Source organism: Nerophis ophidion, linkage group LG02 (genome assembly GCF_033978795.1).
Source record: "Nerophis ophidion isolate RoL-2023_Sa linkage group LG02, RoL_Noph_v1.0, whole genome shotgun sequence".
Taxonomy (NCBI): domain Eukaryota; kingdom Metazoa; phylum Chordata; class Actinopteri; order Syngnathiformes; family Syngnathidae; genus Nerophis; species Nerophis ophidion.
This window is the reverse complement of record NC_084612.1, coordinates 89,013,825-89,040,739: the sequence shown is the minus strand read 5'-3', so window position 1 is coordinate 89,040,739 and position 26,915 is coordinate 89,013,825. Positions and strand designations below refer to the sequence as shown.

Below are 26,915 nucleotides of genomic sequence, written 5' to 3'. Positions count from 1 at the left end.
GGGAGAATGTCATGTGGTCAGATGAAACCAAAATAGAACTTTTTGGTATAAACTCAACTGGTCGTGTTTGGAGGAAGAAGAATACTGAGTTGCATCCCAAGAACACCATACCTACTGTGAAGCATGGGGGTGGAAACATCATGCTTTGGGGCTGTTTTTCTGCTAAGGGGACAGGACGATTGATCCGTGTTAAGGAAAGAATGAATGGGGCCATGTATCGTGAGATTTTGAGCCAAAACCTCCTTCCATCAGTGAGAGCTTTGAATGGTTGACCAAATACTTATTTTCCACCATCATTTACTAATAAATTCTGTAAAATTCCTACAATGAGAATTTCTAGATTTTTTTTCCACATTCTGTCTCTCACAGTTGAAGTGTACCTATGATGAAAATTACAGACCTCTGTCATCATTTTAAGTGGGAGAACTTGCACAATCGCTGGCTGACTAAATACTTTAAATATTTGTTTGGAGGAAGAAGAATACTGAGTTGCATCCCAAGAACACCATACCTACTGTATGTGAAATGTGAAATGTGAAAACAAAATCCAGGAATTCACATTGAAGGAATTTTAGATAATTTATTTGTAAATTATGGTGGAAAATAAGTATTTGGTCAACCATTCAAAGCTCTCACTGATGGAAAGATATTTTGGCTCAAAATCTCACGATACATGGCCCCATTCATTCTTTCCTTAACACGGATCAATCGTCCTGTCCCCTTAGCAGAAAAACAGCCCCAAAGTAGGATGTTTCCACCCCCCTGCTTTGCAGTAGGTGTGGTGTTCTTGGGATGCAACTCAGTATTCTTCTTCCTCCAAACACGACAAGTTGAGTTTATACCAAAAAGATATATTTTGGTTTCATCTGACCACATGACATTCTCCCAATCCTCTGCTGTATCATCCATGTGCTCTCTGGCAAACATCAGACGGGCCTGGACATGCACTGGCTTAAGCAGGGGGACACGTCCGGCACTGCAGGATTAGATTCCCTGTCGGAGTAGTGTGTTATTGATGGTAACCTTTGTTACTTTGGTCCCAGCTCTCTGCAGGTCATTCACCAGGTCCCCCCGTGTGGTTCTGGGATTTTTGCTCACCGTTCTCATAATCATTTTGACCCCACAGGATGAGATCTTGCGTGGAGCCCCAGATCGAGGGAGATTATCAGTGGTCTTGTATGTCTTCCATTTTCTGATGATTGCTCCCACAGTTGATTGCCTATTGTAGATTCACTCTTCCCAGTCTGGTGCGGGTCTACAATTTTTTTCCTGGTGTCCTTCCACAGCTCTTTGGTCTTGGCCATAGTGGAGTTTGGAGTCTGACTGTTTGAGGCTGTGGACAGGTGTCTTTTATACAGATAACGAGTTCAAACAAGTGGCATGAATACAGGAGTGGAGGACAGAAGAGTTTCTTAAAGAAGAAGTTACAGGTCTGTGAGAGCCAGAGATCTTCCTTGTTTGAAGTGACCAAATAATTGTTTTCCACCATAATTTACAAATAAATTCTTTAAAATTCCTAAAATGTGAATTCCTGGATTTTTTTTTCACATTCTGTCTCTCACAGTTGAAGTGTACCTATGATGAACATTACAGAACTCTGTCATCATTTTAAGTGGGAGAACTTGCACAATCGGTGGCTGACTAAATACTTTTTTTTGCCCCACTGTAGACTTAATGTTGATCTAGAGCATGGGTGTCAAACTCTGGCCCGCCGTATAATTTGATTTGGCCCTTGAGGCAATATCAACACCGCAATTTCTCACACTTGCCAATCCTCCCGAAGTTTAGTGCCCCTCCCGAAAATCTCCCGGGGCAAGCATTCTGCCGATTTCCACCCGGACAACAATAGTGAGGGCGTGCCTTAAAGGCACTCCCTTTAGCATTCTCTAGAACCTGTCGTCACATCCGCATTTCCTTCATACAAACAGCGTGCAGGCCCACTCGCATAATATATGCGGCTATTACACACACATAAGTGAATGCAATGCATACTTGGTCAACAGCCATACAGGTCACACTAAGGGTGGCCGTATAAACAACTTTAACACTCTTACAAATATGCGCCACACTGTGAACTCACACCAAACAAGAATGACAAACACATTTCGGGAGAACATCTGCACTGTAAGATAACATATCAATCAATCAATCAATCAATGTTTACTTATATAGCCCTAAATCACTAGTGTCTCAAAGGGCTGCACAAACCACCACGACATCCTCGGTAGGCCCACATAAGGGCAAGGAAAACTCACACCCAGTGGGACATCGGTGACAATAATGACTATGAGAACCTTGGAGAGGAGGAAAGCAATGGATGTCGAGCGGGTCTAACATGATACTGTGAAAGTTCAATCCACAATGGATCCAACACAGTCGCGAGAGTCCAGTCCAAAGCGGATCCAACACAGCAGCGAGAGTCCCGTTCACAGCGGAGCCAGCAGGAAACCATCCCAAGCGGAGGCGGATCAGCATCGCAGAGATGTCCCCAGCCGATACACAGGCAAGCAGTACATGGCCACCGGATCGGACCGGACCCCCTCCACAAGGGAGAGTGGGACATAGGAGAAAAAGAAAAGAAACGGCAGATCAACTGGTCTAAAAAGGGAGTCTATTTAAAGGCTAGAGTATACAAATGAGTTTTAAGGTGAGACTTAAATGCTTCTACTGAGGTAGCATCTCGAACTGTTACCGGGAGGGCATTCCAGAGTACTGGAGCCCGAAATGAAAACACTCTATAGCCCGCAGACTTTTTTTGGGCTTTGGGACTCACTAACAAGCCGGAGTCCTTTGAACGCAGATTTCTTGCCGGGACATATGGTACAATACAATCGGCAAGACAGGATGGAGCTAGACCGTGTAGTATTTTATACGTAAGTAGTAAAACCTTAAAGTCACATCTTAAGTGCACAGGAAGCCAGTGCAGGTGAGCCAGTACAGGTATATATGTATGTATATATGTATATAAAGGTATATACAGTACAGGTATATATGTATGTATATATGTATATAAAGGTATATACAGTATAGGTATATATGTATGTATATATGTATATAAAGGTATATACAGTATAGGTATATATGTATGTATATATGTATATAAAGGTATATACAGTATAGGTATATATGTATGTATATATGTATATAAAGGTATATACAGTATAGGTATATATGTATGTATATATGTATATAAAGGTATATACAGTACAGGCGTAATATGATCAAACTTTCTTGTTCTTGTCAAAAGTCTAGCAGCCGCATTTTGTACCAACTGTAATCTTTTAATGCTAGACATGGGGAGACCCGAAAATAATACGTTACAGTAATCAAGGCGAGACGTAACAAACGCATGGATAATGATCTCAGCGTCTTTAGTGGACAGAATGGAGCGAATTTTAGCGATATTACGGAGATGAAAGAAGGCCGTTTTAGTAACGCTTTTAATGTGTGTCTCAAAGGAGAGAGTTGGGTGGAAGATAATACCCAGATTCTTTACCGTGTCGCCTTGTTTAATTGTTTGGTTGTCAAATGTTAAAGTTGTATTATTAAATAGAGTTCGGTGTCTAGCAGGACCGATAATCAGCATTTCCGTTTTTTTGGCGTTGAGTTGCAAAAAGTTAGCGGACATCCATTGTTTAATTTCATTAAGACACGCCTCCAGCTGACTACAATCCGGCGTGTTGGTCAGCTTTAGGGGCATGTAGAGTTGGGTGTCATCAGCATAACAGTGAAAGCTAATACCGTAACATAACAGAACAAATACCCAGAACCCCTTGCAGCACTAACTCTTTCGGGACGCTACAATATATTTTGATATTTAGCTCAGAAGGCTGCAAATAGAAAAGAGGCATTAAATGTGTATTTAAATTTTATTTGATATGCCATTTATATTTTTTAATTATTATTATTATTATTTGAAACTCAATTTTGCATGTCACTATAAAGTTATATAAGTCTTTCTTGTTCAATGTTCAATGCAAAACTTGTTTGGGTGCCTATTAAAAGGTGAATTTCTTCAAATTTTGGCCCACTCTGTGTTTGAGTTTGACACCCACTGCACTAGAGATTTAAAACTTGAATAATAATAAAAAAATAATACTAAATAATGACACATTTTTAATATTTTTCGGACCGAAACCCTTTGGGGTCCCTGAGATGAAGCCTGAGTGGAGGCCGAAATTTATATTTTTATACATATATTGTATTGTTTTTTAAAATAAAAAAAATATCAAAATGGCCCCCGCTTGCTTTGATTTTTCAGTGTGCGGCCCTCGGTGGATAAAGTTTGGACTTTGAGCCACGATTAATCGTACGGTAAAACAATGCAAACTCTTGAGGACTTCTCATGGAAACCAGTCAAGTGGTTCTAGCATAGTCCTGTTAACAAAAGTACGAACTCGCAAAGTAATGTTCGGGGACGAGATTCCCTAATTCCGGCAAAACGGAAGGCTTTAGAAGCTACCAGCACTCGGTTTATGCTCGAAGACGATTAAAAACAATGACCTCACCCTGTTTCTTATCTGCACTCACACACACTTAATCTCCCGACTTTTTTTTTTAATGGTGCTAGGATCTGAATCGGAAAAAAAAAAAAAACTTGATTAATTCCCGGGGGAGTAAACCGGGGTGTTATCTTTGCTCTTCATATATGCAGTAATGAGAGATTAAAACAGGGGATAATGAAATAAGGCAATACAATAAAATTAGCAATGCAACAGGACTACTATGATATGCAGAAGATAAGACAATATTTACCGTATTTTTCGTACTATAAGTCGCATTTTTTTCCAGACTTATACTCAGGAGCGACTTACCGTATTTCCTTGAACTGCCGCCGGGTATATAGTATGCGCCTGACTAGGATTACTGCGGGGTCAGACTCGTTTCGCAAAATAATTAGCGCGTGCTTAGCATTACCGCCAACTCAGGATTAACGCCGGGTCAAACTCGTTTCGCAAAATATTATTTTTATTAGCGCATTTCTAGAATTTCCGCCGGGTCAAACTCATTTCGCAAAATACCTATTCTATGCCTAGAATTTCCACCGGGTCAAACTCGTCACGTCACGGGTGACACTTCACCTGTCATAATTTTCAAAATGGAGGAGGCTGATTTCAATAGTTTGAAATCGCATAAGAGCTATTCAGTAGGATTTAAGGTCCAAGCTATTGAATATGCTAAAAAAGAACAGTAAGCAGCTATGTTTTATTAGTATACCGTAGCTGCGTGTGTCAAATATGAGTCATTAAATGACTCCCGCCTCCTGGTGGTAGAGGGCGCTAGTGATCCTTCTTGCGACTACTCGGCTGCAGAAGAAGTGACAACAAGCAGCGGTTGTTTATTTTTTCCTCTCGCTTGCACTTTTAACATGGAGGATTACATATCTAAAATAAAACAGTTTTCTAAACTGGACTTTCGATCGAAGCTGGAGTAATAAAGGAAGATCTCTATCGAGACGGAGAGACTTTTAAAACTGAAGAAAGATAAGGAAGACTTCTATAAACAAGTTATGGATGCTTTTGATCAGAAGGAGCTGCGCATGGACTTTATTTATAAGTAAAGGTTAGACCATTATAATGTTTTTTTTTTATTAAATGTGCTTTTCATGACGGTATCCTTACATCACACTCAAATTTATAAGCGCAGGCCTAAATTTACCGCATGCCTTAAGTGAGAAGAGGTCTTAAATATGTGTGAAATTATTAACACATTACCGTAAAATAACAAATAATATTATTTAGCTCATTCACATAAGAGACTAGACCGGGGGTCGGCTTTAAAGTCGCATGCGGCTCTTTAGCGCCGCCCTTGTGGCTCTCTGGAGCTTTTGCAAAAATGTATGAAAAATGGAAATAGATGAAGGGAAAAAATATATTTTTTGTTTTGATATGGTTTCTGTCGGAGGACAAACATGACACAAACCTCCCTAATTGTTATAAAGCACACTGTGTGTATTAAACATGCTTCACTGATTCGAATATTTGGCGAGCGCCGTTATGTCCTACAAATTTTGGTGGTCTTTGAACTCACCGTGGTTTGTTTACATGTATAACTTTAACGGACTTTCTAGGACAGGGGTCAGCAACCTTTTTGAAACCAAGAGCTACTTCTTGGGTGCTGATTAATGCGGAGGGCTACCAGTTTGATACACACTTAAATAAATTGCCAGAAATAGCCAACTTGCAAAAATTTCCTTTAGAAGAATTTATGGAATATCGTTAGTAATTTTTCCTGATTAAGATTAATTTTATAATTCTAATGACATGTTTTAAATAGGTTAAAATCCAATCTGCACTTTGTTAGAATATATAACAAATTGGACCAAGCTATATTTCTAACAAAGACAAATCATTATTTCTTCTCCATTTTCCAAAACAAAAATTTTAAAAGAAATTCAAAAGACTTTGAAATAAGATTCAAAATTTGATTCCACAGATTTTCTAGCTTTTCCAGAATATTTTTGGGGAATTTTAATCATAATAAGTTTGAAGAAATATTTCACAAATATTCTTCGTCGAAAAAACAGAAGCTAAAATGAATAATTAAATTAAAACTTATTTGTTATTTTTTACACTAAAAACAAATACAATTACTTGAACATTGATTTAAATTGTCAGGAAAGAAGAGGAAGGAATTTAAAAGGTAAAAAGGTATGTGTGTTTAAAAATCCTAAAATCAGTTTTAAGGTTGTATTTTTTCCTCTAAAATTGTCTGTCTGAAAGTTATAAGAAACAAAGTAAAAAAAATAAAATAATTTATTTAAACAAGTGAAGACCAAGTCTTTAAAATATTTTCTTGGATTTTCAAATTCTATTTGAGTTTTGTCTCTCTTAGAATTAAAAATGTCAAGCAAAGCGAGACCAGCTTGCTAGTAAATAAAAAAAATAAAAAAAATTTGAGGCAGCTCACTGGTAAGTGCTGCTATTTGAGCTATTTTTAGAGCAGGCCAGCGGGCGACTCACCTGGTCCTTACGGGCTACCTGGCACCTGGTTGGTGACCCCTGTTCTAGGACATGTTTTATGCCACTTCTTTTTCTGTATCATTTTGTCAACCAAACTTTTATTGCTGTGCATGAATACACAAAAGTGAGTTTTGTTGATGTTATTGATCAGACATATTCGGTCACTGCAAGCTAATCGATGCTAACATGCTATTTAGGCTAGCTATATGTACACATTGCATCATCATGCCTCATTTGTAGCTATATTTGAGCTCATTTAGTTTCCTTTAAGTCCTCTTAATTAAATTTATATCTCATCAGTCATAACATGGCTTTTAAATTTGATTTGCGGCTCCAGACAGATTTGTTTTTGTATTTTTGGTCCAATATGGTCAACATTTTGAGTTGCCGACCCCTGGACTAGACGTATAAGATTTCATGGGATTTATCGATAAGAAGTGACAGATTGTTTGGTAAACGTATAAAATGTTTTATATGTTAGAGTTATTTGAAGGACTCTTACCAAAATATGCTACGTTAACTTACCAGGCACCTTCTCAGTTGGTTATTTATGCGTCATATAACGTACACTTATTCAGCCTGTTGTTCACTATTTTTTATTTATTTTAAATTCCCTTTCAAATGTCTATTCTTGGTGTTGGGTTTTATCAAATAAATTTCCCCCAAAAATGCGACTTATACTCCAGTGCGACTTATATATGTTTTTTTCCTTCTTTATTATGCATTTTCGGCAGGTGCGACTTATACTCCGGCGCGACTTATACTCCGAAAAAAACGCTGGTGTTGCCAATGTTTGCCGTTAATTGGTACGATCCAGGGATCGAACCGACGACTCTGAGATTCACGTTTTTTGCCCGTGGTTGTGGGTAATAACACGAGAATTCTCCCCAATTTGGCAGCATGGCGGCCCGTGAGATAGACGGAAGAACTTCCAAAGTCCATGCCCCGAACCCTCCATCTCCTGACTGTGAGGCTGGCATGTGAATAACCACGAGGCCACCGCGCCGCCCGTCTTGCAACAAAACGGCCTCTTGCCGCAAAGTCGGGGGACTTTGCGGTGCGATACAGGGCTTCTACTCGAAAGTGTGTCGCTAATCCGACGTTGGCGCCACTGACCCGGCAGAGAAAGTACAGTCCAATCAGCTCAGCAATGCTACAGTCATTAACCAGGGGCCCAAGACCGGGTCTGGACCCCCACACCCCCCACCCCTTTTTCTCCTGACGCAACCATGTGCTGCACAGCTGCTAATAAGAGGCTTAGTGCCCATGTACCTGTGTCGCTACCTACATTTCTCCTGTGTGTGTGTGTGTGTGTGTGTGTGTTGGTCTGCAACACGACGACGGGAGATTTAAAACAAAAAAAAAAATGATCAGGGAATTCCAATTAAACACTTTCTTAATTACAGTGCAGTCCACCTTTCAGTGAGTTCACTGAAAATACTCTAAGCGGCTCCCGAAAGTCCACAGCACACACACACACACACACACACACACACACACACACACACACACACACACACACACACACACACACACACACACACACACACACACACACACACACACACTTGTATTTCGTACCTTCTTGAGACCTCTGAAAAAAGCTGACCTTTTTAGGACCACCCTTTCTAGATATAAAAATATGTGTATTTACAACATTAATAATATATATAATATATATATATACTATGCAAAAATATAAAAAAAAGCTTATTGTGAAACGTGTTGGAATTTCACAAGAAAAAGGTCACAATTTCACAGGAAAAACTTGCAATTTTGACAGCATTATAATAAAAGTTGGATTTTTTTCTCAACTCAAGTCAAAATTTTACAAGAAAAACATTTCTGCAATATTGTGATAAAAGTTGGATTTCTACTCAATAACAGTCGCAATTTTACAAGGCAAGCTTAAAATGTTGGCAATTTTAAGAAAAGAGTCGGAATTTTACTCGACAAAAGTCACAATTAATAATAATCGGAATTTCACAGGAAAAACTTGCAATTTTGACAGCATTATAATAAAAGTTGAATTTTTACTCAACTCAAGTCAAAATTTTACAAGAAAAACATTTCTGCAATATTGTGATAAAAGTTAGATTTTTACTCAATAACAGTCGCAATTTTACAAGGCAAGATTAAAATGTTGGCAATTTTAAGAAAAGAGTCAGAATTTTACTCGACAGAAGTCACAATTAATAATAATCGGAATTTCACAGGAAAAACTTGCAATTTTGACAGCATTATAATAAAAGTTGGATTTTTACTCAATGCAAGTCAAGATTTTACAAGAAAAACATTTCTGCAATATTGTGATAAAAGTTGGATTTTTACCCGATAACAGTCGCAATTTTACAAGACAAGCTTAAAACTTGGGAATTTTAAGAAAAGAGTCAGAATTTTACTTGACAAAAGTCACAATTAATAATAATCGGAATTTCACAGGAAAAACTTGCAATTTTGACAGCATTATAATAAAAGTTGGATTTTTTTCTCAACTCAAGTCAGAATTTTACAAGAAAAACATTTCTGCAATATTGTGATAAAAGTTGGATTTTTACTCAATAACAGTCGCAATTTTACAAGACAAGCTTAAAATGTTGGCAATTTTAAGAAAAGAGTCGGAATTTTACTCGACAAAAGTCACAATTAATAATAATCGGAATTTCAAAGGAAAAACTTGCAATTTTGACAGCATTATAATAAAAGTTGGATTTTTACTCAACTCAAGTCAAAATTTTACAAGAAACACATTTATGCAATATTATGATAAAAGTTGGATTTTTACTCGATAACAGTCGCAATTTTACAAGACAAACTTAAAATGTTGGCAATTTTAAGAAAAGAGTCGGAATTTTACTCGACAGAAGTCACAATTAATAATAATCGGAATTTCACAGGAAAAACTTGCAATTTTGACAGCATTATAATAAACGTTGGATTTTTACTCAACTCAAGTCAAAATTTTACAAGAAAAACATCCATCCATCCATTTTCTACCGCTTATTCCCTTATGCAATAATATGATACAAGTTGGATTTTTACTCAATAACAGTCGCAATTTTACAAGACAAGCTTAAAACTTGGGAATTTTAAGAAAAGAGTCGGAATTTTACTCGACAAAAGTCACAATTAATAATAATCGGAATTTCACAGGAAAAACTTGCAATTTTGACAGCATTATAATAAAAGTTGGAATTTTACTCAACGCAAGTCAAAATTTTACAAGAAAAACATTTCTGCAATATTGTGATAAAAGTTGGATTTCTACTCAATAACAGTCGCAATTTTACAAGGCAAGCTTAAAATGTTGGCAATTTTAAGAAAAGAGTCGGAATTTTACTCGACAAAATGCACAATTAATAATAATCGGAATTTCACAGGAAGAACTTGCAATTTTGACAGCATTATAATAAAAGTTGAATTTTTACTCAACTCAAGTCAAAATCTTACAAGAAAAACATTTATGCAATAATATGATAAAAGTTGGATTTTTACTCCATAACAGTCACAATTTTACAAGACAAACTTAAAATGTTAGCTATTTTAAGAAAAGAGTCAGAATTTTACTCGACAAAAGTCACAATTAATAATAATCTGAATTTCAAAGGAAAAACTTGCAATTTTGACAGCATTATAATAAAAGTTGGATTTTTACTCAACTCAAGTCAAAATCTTACAAGAAAAACATTTATGCAATAATATGATAAAAGTTGGATTTTTACTCCATAACAGTCACAATTTTACAAGACAAACTTAAAATGTTAGCTATTTTAAGAAAAGAGTCAGAATTTTACTCGACAAAAGTCACAATTAATAATAATCGGAATTTCACAGGAAAAACTTGCAATTTTGACAGCATTATAATAAAAGTTGGATTTTTTTCTCAACTCAAGTCAAAATTTAACAAGAAAAACATTTCTGCAATATTGTGATAAAAGTTGGATTTCTACTCAATAACAGTCGCAATTTTACAAGGCAAGCTTAAAATGTTGGCAATTTTAAGAAAAGAGTCGGAATTTTACTCGACAAAATGCACAATTAATAATAATCGGAATTTCACAGGAAGAACTTGCAATTTTGACAGCATTATAATAAAAGTTGAATTTTTACTCAACTCAAGTCAAAATCTTACAAGAAAAACATTTCTGCAATATTGTGATAAAAGTTGGATTTTACTCAATAACAGTCGCAATTTTACAAGGCAAGATTAAAATGTTGGCAATTTTAAGAAAAGAGTCAGAATTTTACTCGACAAAAGTCACAATTAATAATAATCGGAATTTCAAAGGAAAAACTTGCAATTTTGACAGCATTATAATAAAAGTTGGATTTTTACTCAACTCAAGTCAAAATCTTACAAGAAAAACATTTATGCAATAATATGATAAAAGTTGGATTTTTACTCCATAACAGTCACAATTTTACAAGACAAACTTAAAATGTTAGCTATTTTAAGAAAAGAGTCAGAATTTTACTCGACAAAAGTCACAATTAATAATAATCGGAATTTCACAGGAAAAACTTGCAATTTTGACAGCATTATAATAAAAGTTGGATTTTTTTCTCAACTCAAGTCAAAATTTAACAAGAAAAACATTTCTGCAATATTGTGATAAAAGTTGGATTTTTACTCAATAACAGTCGCAATTTTACAAGACAAACTTAAAATGTTGGCAATTTTAAGAAAAGAGTCGGAATTTTACTCGACAAAAGTCACAATTAATAATAATCGGAATTTCACAGGAAAAACTTGAAATTTTGACAGCATTATAATAAAAGTTGGAATTTTACTCAACGCAAGTCAAAATTTTACAAGAAAAATATTTCTGCAATAATATGATAAAAGTTGGATTTTTACTCAATAACAGTCGCAATTTTACAAGACAAGCTTAAAATGTTGGCAATTTTAAGAAAAGATTCTGAATTTTACTCGACAAAAGTAACAATTAATAATAATCGGAATTTCACTTGGCAAAATTATGACAAAAGTCATCATTTTACTCAAAAAAAGTCACTATTTTACAAGAACAAACCAAAGAAATGGCAATATTGAGATAAAAGTCAGAATTTTGTATCACAAATGTCACCATTTTGCAATAAAAAGTAACACTTTTTACACGAAAAAGTAATTTTACGAGAAAATATTGCAATATTGGCTCTGCGATAAGGTGGCTACTTGTCCAGGGTGTAGCCCACCTTCCGCCCGATTGTAGCTGAGATAGGCGCCAGCGCCCCACGCGACCCCAAAAAAGGGAATAAGCGGTAGAAAAATGGATGGATGGCCCTGCGATGAGGGGGCGACTTGTCCAGGGTGTACCCCGCCTATCCGCCTGATTGTAGCTGAGATAGGCACCAGTGCCCCCCGCCACCCCAAAGGGAATAAGCGGTAGAAAATGGATGGATGGATTGTATTCCAATATTACAGAAACAGAAAGAATATGAGAAATTGATCCCAATTTCATCAGAAATAAGTCGACACATTGTGAAAAAAAGACTGCTTTTAGTTAATTTGTATTTGTATTTACTTCAAGTTATTACAGTATGTCTCTATATACATATTTATTTGTATTGTTTTATTAATTTTGGCCAAAGGGTGCACAATTCAATTTCTTACACACACTCCTTATTACATATGTTAGCCAGAGGGCGAGCATTTCAAATTTTTACACACACTTGTTATTTCATATGTTGACCAGAGGGGGAGCACTTTAAAAACTAATAATAAATAATGTTTCCAAAGTGCTGCACATAAAAATAATATAACGTAACTCAATTAAAATCATTTCAAAATCCATCTATCCATCCATTTCCTACCGCTTATTCCCTTTGGGTTTGTGGGGGGCGCTGGTGCCTATCTCAGCTACAATCGGGCGGAAAGCGGCGTACATCCTGGACAAGTCGCCACCTCATCTCAATTAAAAATGATAGATAAAATTAGTAGTGAAAAATAATAAAATAATACAAAGATAAGAATTAAGAACTCTCTAATAGGTAAAAACTAATAAATCATGTTTCCAAAGTGCTGCACATAAAATAATATAATGTAACTCAATTAAAATCATTTAAAAATAATAGATAAAATTAATAATTAAAAAAAAAAAAAATTAAAAACTCTCTAAGTAAAAACTAATAAATCATGTTTAGTAAGTGCCGCACATAAAAATAATACAACGTAACTAAATTTAAATCATTTAAAAATTATAGATACAATTAAAATTAATAATTAAAATAAGAATAAAAAAAATAAGAATTAAAATATAATTAAAAACACTAATAAACCATGTTTCCAAAGTCCCGCACATGAAAATAATATAACGTACTCAATTAAAATAATTTAGAAATGATATATAAAATAAAAATTAAGTAAGAAAAAAATAATAAAAAGATAATAATTAAAATCTGTCTAATAAGTAAAAACTAATAAACCATGTTTCCAAAGTGCTGCACATAAAATAATATAATGTAACTCAATTAAAATCATTTGAAAATAATAGTTAAAATCAATAATGAAAAATAATAAAATTAAATAAAAATAAGAATTAAAAACTCTCTAATAAGTAAAAACTAATAAATCATGTTTCCGTCCGTTTGAAAAATCCCTCCTTTTAGAGACCACCCCTCATTTTGATAGATTTCACCAAATGAGACTTTCTCTATTAGATGCAATGGTTTTCCGTATCAGGACCGTGATTTATGTCCTAACTTCTTCGCCGGTCCTCATAAGGACGAAACTTTTCCTTGTTGATGTCTCAAGAAGGGTAGAAATACAAGAACACACACACACACACACACACACACACACACACACACACACACACACACACCCTCAATGACCAGAATGTGAACCCGACAATTTTTCGAAAAGTGGGCCGAGGCATATGTCCTTCTGCATATTTCGGGATCAGACTAATTCATGTTGATGACTGCACAAAAATGTCCTTTGGAGAAAGAAAGGAAGAAAAAAAAAAAAAAAACAGCAAATGAAAGAGTTGAAAAGCGACTCCTGGTGACTTGCGTCACCTTTTAAGAACCAGCCAGAGTTGTCTCGATACCACAATATATTTTGATACTTTTCTAAATAAAGGCGACCACAATTTTTTTTTTATTATTGGCTTTATTTTTACAAATCATATATTTATTATTACAATTTTGTCCTTAAATAAAATACTAAACAAGACAACTTGTCTTTTAGTAGTAAGTAAACAAACAAAAGCTCCTAATTAGTCTGCTGACATATGCAGTAACATATTGTGCCATTTATACACCTATTATTTTGTCAACATTATAAAGGACAAGCTGTAAAAAAATCATTATTAATCCACTTGTTCATTTACTGTTAATATCTGCTTATTTTCCCTTTCAACATGTTCTATCTACACTTCTGTTAAAATACAATAATCACTAATTCTTCTTTTGTTTGGATACTTTACATTAGTTTTGGATGATACCACAAATTTGGGTATCGATCCGATACCTAGTAGTAACAGGATCATACATTGGTCATATTCAAAGTCTGAGTTTACAAACATAATATATATTTTTTTTTCAAAAAAGGGAAATATTTTGTGATGATAAAAAAATATTGGTGTGATCATACGATACACTCTTGTACTTGGTATCATTACAGTGGATGTTAGGTGGAGATTTAGCCATGGCCTTTGTTTACATTCAGGAACGGCGTCAGTTAGCTATGGTATCCTCCTACGGTGTGTAGTGAAGCATGTTTAGCAATTCCTCATCCTGCAGTGATAATGATACTTGTAAGAAACTCATTTCATTTGTAGGATTAATTAATCTACGGTGACGTTTTGGTGAATTTACTGAGGAATTTCTGAATTTGAAATAATGCCGCTGTAAGTTAATAATACTAACACACACACACTTGCAAACATGTTAGCTTATTAGCTAATGCTAACAAAGCTAGCTTCATTACATTATGATATCACGTAGAAATATGCACAAAAACACTCTTACAGACATCACACATGGGATGGTTTAGAAGTTTTGAATAGTTTTAGTTGTATTGTAAAACCGACAAACGTTGCTCGGAGTGATGAACGAAGAATTATTTCGAGCAGAAACGATATGGACGGTTAAATTCCAGTTGCAGTGAGAGAACTCGACCAAAAGATGGCGCCGTAGCACAAACTGTAACATCTGTTCAGTGTCTCTACTTGAGTTTAATGAAGACGACTGAACAGAAAACATTAGCGAAGACAGATCCATATGTGGAGGGGGGCGTGGCCTGCGGACCCGCAGCAAAACGGGGTGTGCCAGGCATATTTGCCAACCCTCTTAATTTTCCCGGGATACTCCCGAATTTCAGTGGCCCTCCGGAAAATCTCCCGGGGCAACCATTCTCCCGATATTATATATATATATATAATTTATTTTATATATTTATTTTTTGTCTTGTAAATTAACCATGATGATTTGAGCATATGTCAGCATGTGGCCCCACCTTGACCTCTTTTTCAAATGCTTATTGCAAACGCTTATTTACAGCAAGTCATTCATTTGACTTGGTCATTATTTTGTCTTAGTAAGTCAATATTTACCAAGTCAAAAATAATGACATACTTAGTATTTCAGGTAACTTGGACTGTTTTGTGTTTTGTTTTTACTTTACGGAAAACCTATCGAGATGTATATCCTATATTGCCACTCGGCATACAGAGTGGAAAACACAACCAAAAATTGTAGGCTTCTTCACGCGACGAAGCCTGCCTACTTTACCACAGTCTGTAATCTATCACCCCCGCCCCCCCAGGTTGTGGTGAGAGACACCACCTTAACTAACAAATTTTCTAGGGGAAACACTGATAACCGAAAGCTCATGACCATAGGTGAGGATGGGGACGTAGATCGACCGGTAAATTGAGAGCTTTGCCTTCCGGCTCAGCTCCTCCTTCACTACAACGGATTGATACAGAGTCCGTGTTACTGAAGACGCCGCACCGATCCACTCTTCCCCCACTCGTGAACAAAACTCTGAGGTATTTGAACTCCTCCCACTTGGGGCAGGGTTCCCTCCCCAACCCAGAGACGGCACTCCACCCTTTTCTGGGAGTGAACCACGGACTCAGACTTGTCCGGCCCCGTCTAATTCCTGGTAACCTTGCCGTCGACGGGATGGAAATAGACAATCATGACGAACACCAGTGTACTCGAGCCCCCTCCCCCCTCAACAATACTCGCGACAGGCCAAATTACACTGTTCCTTACACCCACACAGTCCCTTCCCCGTCCGTCCGCCTGTCCCGGGCGGCGCCTCCTTTCCCCCCTGGAGAGACACGACTTCAACCAACACATTTTATGGGGGGAACACTGATAACCCAAAGCTCATGACCATAAGTGAGGAAATGGACATAGATTGACCTGTAAATTGAGAGCTTTGCCTTCCGGCTCAGTTCCTCCTTCACCAGAACAGATCGATACAGCGTCAGCGTTACTGAAGACGCCGCACCGATCCACTCTTCCCCCACTCGTCAACAAGACTCCGAGGTACTTGAACTCCTCCAAACTTGGGGCAGGGTCTCCTTCCCAACCCAGAGATGGCACTCCACCATTTTCCAGGCGAGAACCACAGACTCGGACTTGTCCGGCCCTGTCTAATTCCTGGTAACCATGCCGTTGATGGGATGGAAATAGACAATCGTGACGAACGCTGCAGTACTTGAGCCCCTCCCCCCTCAACAATACTCGCGACAGGCCAAATTTGACTGTTCCTTACACCCACCCAGCCCCTTCCACGTCAGTCCGCCTGTCCCGTCCCCCCTGGAGAGACACCACCTTAACTAACACATTTTCTGGGGGGAACACTGATAACCCAAAGCTCATGACCATAAGTGAGGATGGGGACGTAGATCGACCGGAAAATTGAGAGCTTTGACTTCTGGCTCAGCTCCTACTTCACCACAACGGATCGATACAGCGTCAGCGTTACTCAAGACGCCGCACCGATCCACTCTTCCCCCACTCGTGAACAAAAGTCTGAGGTACTTGAACTCCTCCCACTTGGGGCAGGGTCTCCTCCCCGACTCAGAGACGGCACTCCACCCTTTTCCAGGCGAGAACCACAGACTCGGACTTGTCCGGCCCTGTCTAATTCCTGGTAACCATGCCGTTGATGGGATGGAAATAGACAATCGTGACGAACGCCGCTGTATTTGAGCCTCCCCTTCAACAATACTCGCGACAGGCCAAATTAGACTGTCCCTTACACCCACCCAGCCCCTTCCCCGGGCGGCACCTCCTTTCCCCCCTGGAGAGACACCACTTTAACTAGCAAATTTTATGGGGGGAACACTTATAACCCAAAGCTCATGACCATAGGTGAGGATGGGGACGTAGATCGACCGGCAAATTGAGAGCTTTGACTTCTGGCTCAGCTCCTACTTCACCACAACGGATCGATACAGCGTCCGCGTTACTGAAGACGCCGCACCGATCCACTCTTCCCCCACTCGTGAACAACACTCCCAGGTACTTGAACTCCTCCAACTTGGGGCAGGTTCTCCTCCCCAACCAGGAGATGGCACTCCACCCTTTTCCGGGAGAGAAACACGGACTTGAACTTGTCCGGCCCCGTCTAATTCCTGGTAACCGTGCCATCGACTGAATGGAAATAGATAATCGTGACGAACGCCAGTGTACTTGAGCCCCAACCCCCCTTCAACAAAACTCACGACAGGCCAAATTAGACTGTTCCTTACACCCACCCAGCCCCTTCCCCGGGCGGCACCTCCTTTCCCCCCTGGAGAGACACCACCTTAACTAACACATTTTCTGGCGGAAACACTGATAACCCAAAGCTCATGACCATAGGTGAGGATGGGGACATAGATCGACCAGTAAATTGAGAACTTTGCCTTCCGGCTCAGCTCCTTCTTCACCACAACGGATCGATACAGCGTCCGCGTTACCGAAGACGCCGCACCGATCCACTCTTCCCCCACTCGTGAACAAGACTCCCAGGTAGTTGAAGTCCTCCCACTTGGGGCAGGGTCTCCTCCCCAATCCAGAGACGGAAGTCCACCTTTTTCTGGAAGAGAACCACGGACTTGGACTTGACCGGCCCCGTCTAATTCCTCGTAACCGTGCCGTCGACGGGATGGAAATAGACAATTATGACAAACGCCAGTGTACTCGAGCCCCTCCCCTTCAACAATACTCACAACAGGGCATATTACACAGTTCCTTATACCCACCCATCCCCTTCCCCGTCCATCCGCCTGTCCCGGGTGGCGCCCCCTACCTCCCGGAGAGACACAAATGTTCTGGGGAAACACTGATAACCCACAGCTCATGACCATAGGTGAGGATGGGGACGTAGATCGACCGGTAAATTGAGAGCTTTGCCTTCCGGCTCAGCTCCTCCTTCACCACACCGGATCGATACAGCGTCCGGGTTACTGAAGACGCCGCACCGATCCACTCCTCCCCCACTCGTGAACAAGACTCCCAGGTACTTGAACTCCTCCCACCAAGGGCAGGGTCTCCTTCCCAACCCGAGGACGGCACTCCACCGTCTTCCGGGCGAGAACCATGGACCCGTCTAATTCCTGGTAACCGTGCCGTCGACGTGATGGAAATAGACGATCGTGACGAACGCCCCCCTTCAACAATACTCGCGACAACACAAATACATAAAAAGGGGCGGGGCGGATTTGCCGAGTGAGCTGAAGTCATAATTGTCTCTGGCTTGACGGCGACTAAAAATACGCAGACAATGGCGGCGAGATGAGCCTTGGCAGCGCGCGTTTTGTCCTTCACAGTGTTTTTTCTTCTTCTTCTTCTTCTTTTTCCTCCCCTTCCTCCCCGCGCCTCTGTCTGCCGAATAAACGGATATGTGAATTAAACGCCATTGTTTTAAGCAGATCTGCGGCTAAATTTAGGCGCCGCTCTTGTTCTCCTCCAGCGCGCGGGAATTTTGTTCATTATGTTTGCGCTTGGCTTTATCCTCCGTCGTCATCTCGTTCATGCGGCGTGTGTGTGTGTGTGTGTGTGTGTGTGTCTCAAGGCAACACACACACACACACACATATAGTTCAGCCATGCGTTGTTTTTTCGCAATTACAAAAGACACAAAAATAATTATTCCGCCGCGCAGTCACACGACATATCCCGAGTCGATGGTGCACGGATCACGCCTTTAATAAAAAAAGGTTAATCAGTTGTTAATCAGAGGATTAATAACTTGCTATTTTCTTGACAAAACCATTAATATCTCGCTATAAATATTTCATGTTGATAGGCCTTGTTTTTTAATCCGGCGTTTTTGTTTTTTTTAGGGGGGCGGGGGGTTCGGGGGCGGCTGGTGTCGCAGGGCACAGTGAGCAATATCTCGACATTAATGTGCATTAATCACGCTTTGCTGAAGACGAATAAATGCAGTCATGTTTATTAATACAACCTTGGAGAAAACAATACTCTTGACATTATTCAGCCGCTTATTAATAAAGCTTTGATGAGCAGGGCGACGAAGAAGGGGGGGGGGGGGGGTCAGAGGGGTGGTCTGAGCCCCAGCCAGGGGCAAAAGTCCTCCACCCCCGAAAGTGCGCCCTTGTTTTGTCCCCAGCCCCGCCCCCTTCTTCAAGTCGCCGGGTCCGTTTGTTAATCACGGGCAAAACAAATATTGCTTTTCGGTGCGCTCCATTTGTTTGAAGCAACGCGCTCAGACGCTCCCGAAATACTCATTCCCGGCTCCCGTGTAATTAAAGAGCGCCTTTAGTGAAAACATGCAGCGAGACTCCAATTAGTTGTGTCGACGTCGCCGGCTGAAAGGCGCGGGGATGGCGGCGGGTGCGCCCCGGGCACCCGTTCGTCCCGGAATGGAAGTCTCGGACAGGGATTTTTTTTTATTGTTCTGTGACGACGGCAACTGAAAGAATCAGGGAGTTTGGAGTAAACCGGCGATTTCTTGCCGGGTAATTCGCATGGCGGTCTTTAGAATTACCCAGCGGGCACAGGGCGTTGATAAAACGTTGATTATGCATACGTGTCCTTTAAAACTGACTTTGAAACAATGTTGCAAAATAGTTTTGATTGGAAATCGAGACAACATTAGCGAAGACAAATCCATACGTTGTTGGTTGGGAAACTTCAATGGTCAAATCAACGTCAGAACCCAGCATTGATTAAACGTCGTGAAAAAGCATGTTTTTACATGTGTTGTAAAGTATTGATTGGAAAATGACCAAAATTCAATGGTCAAATCAACGTTGGAACCCAACATTGATTAAACATTGGCAAAAAGTATGTTGTTTCAATGTTGTATTTGTATTTAATGACCAAACTTCAATGATCAAATCAACTTCAGAACCCAACATTGATTAAACATTGGCAAAAAGTATGTTGTTTCAATGTTGTATTTGTATTTAATGACCAAAAATCAATGGTCAAATCAACATCGAAACCCAGCATTGATTAAACGTCGTCAAAAAGCATGTTTTTACAATGTTGTATTTGTGTTGTAAAAAATTGATTGGAAAATGACCAAACATCAATGGTCAAATCAACGTCAGAACCCAGCATTGATTAAACGTTGTCAAAAAGCATGTTTTTACATGTGTTGTAAAGTATTGATTGGAAAATGAACACAATTCAATGGTCAAATCAACGTTGGAACCCAACATTGATTAAACATCGGAATAAAAGTATGTTGTTTCAATGTTGTATTTGTGTTGTAAAATGACCAACCTTCAATGGTCAAATCAACCTCAGAACCCAACATTGATTAAACATTGGCAAAAAGTATGTTGTTTCAATGTTGTATTTGTGTTGTAAAATGACCAAAAATCAATGGTCAAATCAACATCGAAACCCAGCATTGATTAAACGTCGTCAAAAAGCATGTTTTTTCAATGTTGTATTTGTGTTGTAAAATGACCAACCTTCAATGGTCAAATCAACCTCAGAACCCAACATTGATTGAACATTGGCAAAAAGTATGTTGTTTCAATGTTGTATTTGTATTTAATGACCAAAATTCAATGGTCACATCAAAATCCGAACACAGCATTGATTTAAACGTCATCAAAAAGCATGTTTTTTTAACGCTGTATTTGTGTTGTAAAATATTGATTGGAAAATGAACAAAATTCAATGGTCAAATCAACGTCAGAACCGAAAATTGATTAAACATCTTCAAAAAGCATGTTTTTTCAATGTTGTATTTGTGTTGAAAAATGAACAAATTTCAATGGTCAAATCAGCACCGGAACCCAACATTGATTAAAACTCTGCAAAAAGCATGTTGTTTCAATGTTGTATTTGTGTTGTAAAATGACCAACCTTCAACGGTCAAATCAACCTCAGAACCCAACATTGATTAAACATTGGCAAAAAGTATGTTGTTTCAATGTTGTATTTGTATTTAATGACCAAAATTCAATGGTCACATCAAAATCCGAACACAGCATTGATTAAACGTCGTCAAAAAGCATGTTTTTATAATGTTGTATTTGCGTTGTAAAATATTGATTAGAAAATGACCAAAGTTCAATGGTCAAATCAACGTCAGAACCCAACATTGATTAAACGTCATCAAAAAGTATGTTGTTTCAATGTTGTATTTGTGTTGTTAAATGACCAAAAATCAATGGTCAAATCAACGTTGGAACCCAACATTGATTAAACATTGGCAAAAAGTATGTTGTTTCAATGTTGTATTTGTATTTAATGACCAAACTTCAATGATCAAATCAACTTCAGAACCCAACATTGATTAAACATTGGCAAAAAGTATGTTGTTTCAATGTTGTATTTGTATTTAATGACCAAAAATCAATGGTCAAATCAACATCGAAACCCAGCATTGATTAAACGTCGTCAAAAAGCATGTTTTTACAATGTTGTATTTGTGTTGTAAAAAATTGATTGGAAAATGACCAAACATCAATGGTCAAATCAACGTCAGAACCCAGCATTGATTAAACGTTGTCAAAAAGCATGTTTTTACATGTGTTGTAAAGTATTGATTGGAAAATGAACACAATTCAATGGTCAAATCAACGTTGGAACCCAACATTGATTAAACATCGGAATAAAAGTATGTTGTTTCAATGTTGTATTTGTGTTGTAAAATGACCAACCTTCAATGGTCAAATCAACCTCAGAACCCAACATTGATTAAACATTGGCAAAAAGTATGTTGTTTCAATGTTGTATTTGTGTTGTAAAATGACCAAAAATCAATGGTCAAATCAACATCGAAACCCAGCATTGATTAAACGTCGTCAAAAAGCATGTTTTTTCAATGTTGTATTTGTGTTGTAAAATGACCAACCTTCAATGGTCAAATCAACCTCAGAACCCAACATTGATTGAACATTGGCAAAAAGTATGTTGTTTCAATGTTGTATTTGTATTTAATGACCAAAATTCAATGGTCACATCAAAATCCGAACACAGCATTGATTTAAACGTCATCAAAAAGCATGTTTTTTTAACGCTGTATTTGTGTTGTAAAATATTGATTGGAAAATGAACAAAATTCAATGGTCAAATCAACGTCAGAACCGAAAATTGATTAAACATCTTCAAAAAGCATGTTTTTTCAATGTTGTATTTGTGTTGAAAAATGAACAAATTTCAATGGTCAAATCAGCACCGGAACCCAACATTGATTAAAACTCTGCAAAAAGCATGTTGTTTCAATGTTGTATTTGTGTTGTAAAATGACCAACCTTCAACGGTCAAATCAACCTCAGAACCCAACATTGATTAAACATTGGCAAAAAGTATGTTGTTTCAATGTTGTATTTGTATTTAATGACCAAAATTCAATGGTCACATCAAAATCCGAACACAGCATTGATTAAACGTCGTCAAAAAGCATGTTTTTATAATGTTGTATTTGCGTTGTAAAATATTGATTAGAAAATGACCAAAGTTCAATGGTCAAATCAACGTCAGAACCCAACATTGATTAAACGTCATCAAAAAGTATGTTGTTTCAATGTTGTATTTGTGTTGTTAAATGACCAAAAATCAATGGTCAAATCAACATCGAAACCCTGCAGTGTGGATCTAGATACAACTGCTCGGACTCTAGTTGGAGTCTTTTTGGGCCACTCCTCAAGGCACTGGTTTAGTCTCAAGTTGAGTCCCTTGTTAGGACTCTGGGTGTGTTCTTTGTTTATGATCAACGCTGTAGGACTATAATGTCACATGTACTGGTCCGGAGTTGGTCAAGATTGTTGCATCTGCAGTGTGGACTTGAATACAATTGTTAGGACTCGAGTTGGAGTCTCTTTGGGCCTCTTCTCAAGGCACTGATTTAGTCTCAAGTTGAGTCCCTTGTTAGGACTCTGGGTGTGTTCTTTGTTTATGATCAACGCTGTAGGACTATAATGTCACATGTTCTGGTCCGGAGTTGGTCAAGATTGTTGCATCTGCAGTGTGGACTTGAATACAATTGTTAGGACTCGAGTTGGAGTCTCTTTGGGCCTCTTCTCAAGGCATTGATTTAGTCTCAAGTTGAGTCTTGTGTTAGGACTCTGGGTGTATCCTTTTTTTTTATGATCAGCGCTGTAGGACCATAATGTCACATGTTCTGGTCTGCATTTGGTCCAGACTGTTGCATCTGCAGTGTGGATCCGGATACAACTGTTAGAACTATGGAGTCTTTTTGGGCCTCTTCTCAAGGCACTGGTTTAGTCTCAAGTTGAGTCTTTTGTCAGGACTCTGGATGTGTCCTGTATGATAATAGCTGTAAGACCGTCCTGCCACATGTGTATTGTTACATGTTCTGGTCTGCAGTTGGTCAAGACTGTTGCGTCTGTAGGGTGGATCTGGTTACATCTGTTAGGACTCTAGTTGGAGTCTTTTTGGGTCTCTTTTCCAGGCACTGGCTTAGTCTCAAGTTGAGTCTTTTGTTAGGACTCTGGGTGTGTCCTGTATGATAATAGCTGTAAGACCGTCCTGCCACGTGTGTATTGTTACATGTTCTGGTCTGCAGTTGGTCAAAACTGTTGCGTCTATAGAGTGGATCTGGTTACATCTGTTAGGAATCTAGTTGGAGTCTTTTTGGGCCTCTTCTCAAGGCAGTGGTTTCGTCTCAAGTTGAGTCTTTTGTTAGGACTCAGGGTGTGTCCTTTATTCATGTAGAGAGCTGTAGGACCGTAATGTCACATCTTCTGATCTGCAGTTGGTCAATATTGTTGCATCTGCAGTGAGGATATGAATTCAATTGTTAGGACTTGAGTTGGAGTCTCTTTGGGCCTCTTCACAAGGCACTGATTTAGTCTTAAGTTTAGAACTCTGGGTGTGCTGTAGGACCATCATGTCTAATGTCCTTGTCTGCAGTTGGTCAAGATTATTGCATCTGCAGTGTGGATCTGGATACAACTGTTCGAACTCTAGTTGGAGTCTTTTTGGGCCTCTTCTCAAGCAACTGAGTTGAGTCTTGTGTTAGGACTCTGGGTGTGCCCTTTGTTTATGATCAGTGCTGTAGGACCATAATGTCACAAGTTCTGGTCTGCATTTGGTCAAGACTGTCGCATCTGCAGTGTGGATCCGGATACAACTGTTCAAACCTTGGAGTCTTTATGGGCCTCTTCTCAAGGCACTGGTTTAGTCTCAAGTTGAGTCTTTTGTCAGGACTCTGGGTGTGTCCTGTATGATAATAGCTGTAAGACCGTCCTGCCACATGTGTATTGTTACATGTTCTGGTCTGCAGTTGGTCAAGACTGTTGCGTCTGTAGAGTGGATCTGGTTACATCTGTTAGGACTCTAGTTGGAGTCTTTTTGGGCCTCTTCTCAAGGCAGTGGTTTCGTCTCAAGTTGAGTCTTTTGTTAGGACTCAGGGTGTGTCCTTTATTCATGTAGAGAGCTGTAGGACCGTAATGTCACATCTTCTGATCTGCAGTTGGTCAATATTGTTGCATCTGCAGTGAGGACATGAATTCAATTGTTAGGACTTGATTTGGAGTCTCTTTGGGCCTCTTCACTAGGCACTGATTTAGTCTTAAGTTTAGAACTCTGGGTGTGCTGTAGGACCATCATGTCTAATGTCCTTGTCTGCAGTTGGTCAAGATTATTGCATCTGCAGTGTGGATCTGGATACAACTGTTCGAACTCTAGTTGGAGTCTTTTTGGGCCTCTTCTCAAGCAACTGAGTTGAGTCTTGTGTTAGGACTCTGGGTGTGCCCTTTGTTTATGATCAGTGCTGTAGGACCATAATGTCACAAGTTCTGGTCTGCATTTGGTCAAGACTGTCGCATCTGCAGTGTGGATCCGGATACAACTGTTCAAACCTTGGAGTCTTTATGGGCCTCTTCTCAAGGCACTGGTTTAGTCTCAAGTTGAGTCTTTTGTCAGGACTCTGGGTGTGTCCTGTATGATAATAGCTCTAAGACCGTCCTGCCACGTGTGTATTGTTACATGTTCTGGTCTGCAGTTGGTCAAAACTGTTGCGTCTGTAGAGTGGATCTGGTTACATCTGTTAGGACTCTAGTTGGAGTCTTTTTGGGTCTCTTCTCCAGGCACTGGTTTAGTCTCAAGTTGAGTCTTTTGTCAGGACTCTGGGTGTGTCCTGTATGATAATAGCTGTAAGACAGTCCTGCCACGTGTGTATTGTTACATGTTCTGGTCTGCAGTTGGTCAAGACTGTTGCGTCTGTAGAGTGGATCTGGTTACATCTGTTAGGACTCTAGTTGGAGTCTTTTTGGGTCTCTTCTCCACGCATTGGCTTAGTCTCAAGTTGAGTCTTTTGTTAGGACTCTGCGTGTGTCCTGTATGATATTAGCTGTAAGACAGTCCTGCCACGTGTGTATTGTTACATGTTCTGGTCTGCAGTTGGTCAAGACTGTTGCGTCTGTAGAGTGGATCTGGTTACATCTGTTAGGACTCTAGTTGGATTATTTGCTGGCCTCTTCTCAAGGCACTGGTTTATTCTAAAGTTAAGTCTTTTGTTAGGACTCTGGGTGTGTCCTTTATTCATGTAGAGAGCTGTAGGACCGTAATGTCACATCTTCTGATCTGCAGTTGGTCAATATTGTTGCATCTGCAGTGTGGACATGAATTCAATTGTTAGGACTTGATTTGGAGTCTCTTTGGGCCTCTTCACTAGGCACTGATTTAGTCTCAAGTTTAGGACTCTGGGTGTGCTGTAGGACCATCATGTCACATGTTCTGGTCCGTAGTTGGTCAAGATTATTGCATCTGCAGTGTGGATCCGGATACAACTGTTCGAACTCTAGTTGGAGTCTTTTTGGGCCTCTTCTCAAGCAACTGAGTTGAGTCTTGTGTTAGGACTCTGGGTGTGCCCTTTGTTTATGATCAGCACTGTAGGACCATAATGTCACATGTTCTGGTCTGCATTTGGTCAAGACTGTCGCATCTGCAGTGTGGATCTGGATACAACTGTTCGAACTCTAGTTGGAGTCTTTTTGGGCCTCTTCTCAAGCAACTGAGTTGAGTCTTGTGTTAGGACTCTGGGTGTGCCCTTTGTTTATGATCAGTGCTGTAGGACCATAATGTCACAAGTTCTGGTCTGCATTTGGTCAAGACTGTCGCATCTGCAGTGTGGATCCTGATACAACTGTTCAAACCTTGGAGTCTTTATGGGCCTCTTCTCAAGGCACTGGTTTAGTCTCAAGTTGAGTCTTTTGTCAGGACTCTGGGTGTGTCCTGTATGATAATAGCTCTAAGACCGTCCTGCCACGTGTGTATTGTTACATGTTCTGGTCTGCAGTTGGTCAAAACTGTTGCGTCTGTAGAGTGGATCTGGTTACATCTGTTAGGACTCTAGTTGGAGTCTTTTTGGGCCTCTTCTCAAGGCACTGGTTTAGTCTCAAGTTGAGTCTTTTGTCAGGACTCTGGGTGTGTCCTGTATGATAATAGCTCTAAGACCGTCCTGCCACATGTGTATTGTTACATGTTCTGGTCTGCAGTTGGTCAAGACTGTTGCGTCTGTAGAGTGGATCTGGTTACATCTGTTAGGACTCT

At 39.1% G+C, this 26,915-nt stretch overlaps 1 protein-coding gene across 3 annotated transcripts in view; it reads right to left on the bottom strand.

The window, feature by feature from the left end:
• The window catches only part of znf536 (zinc finger protein 536), a 650,381-nt gene that overhangs the window by 368,780 nt on the left and 254,686 nt on the right, over window positions 1–26,915 (bottom strand). The gene's annotated exons all lie outside the window — the stretch shown is intronic.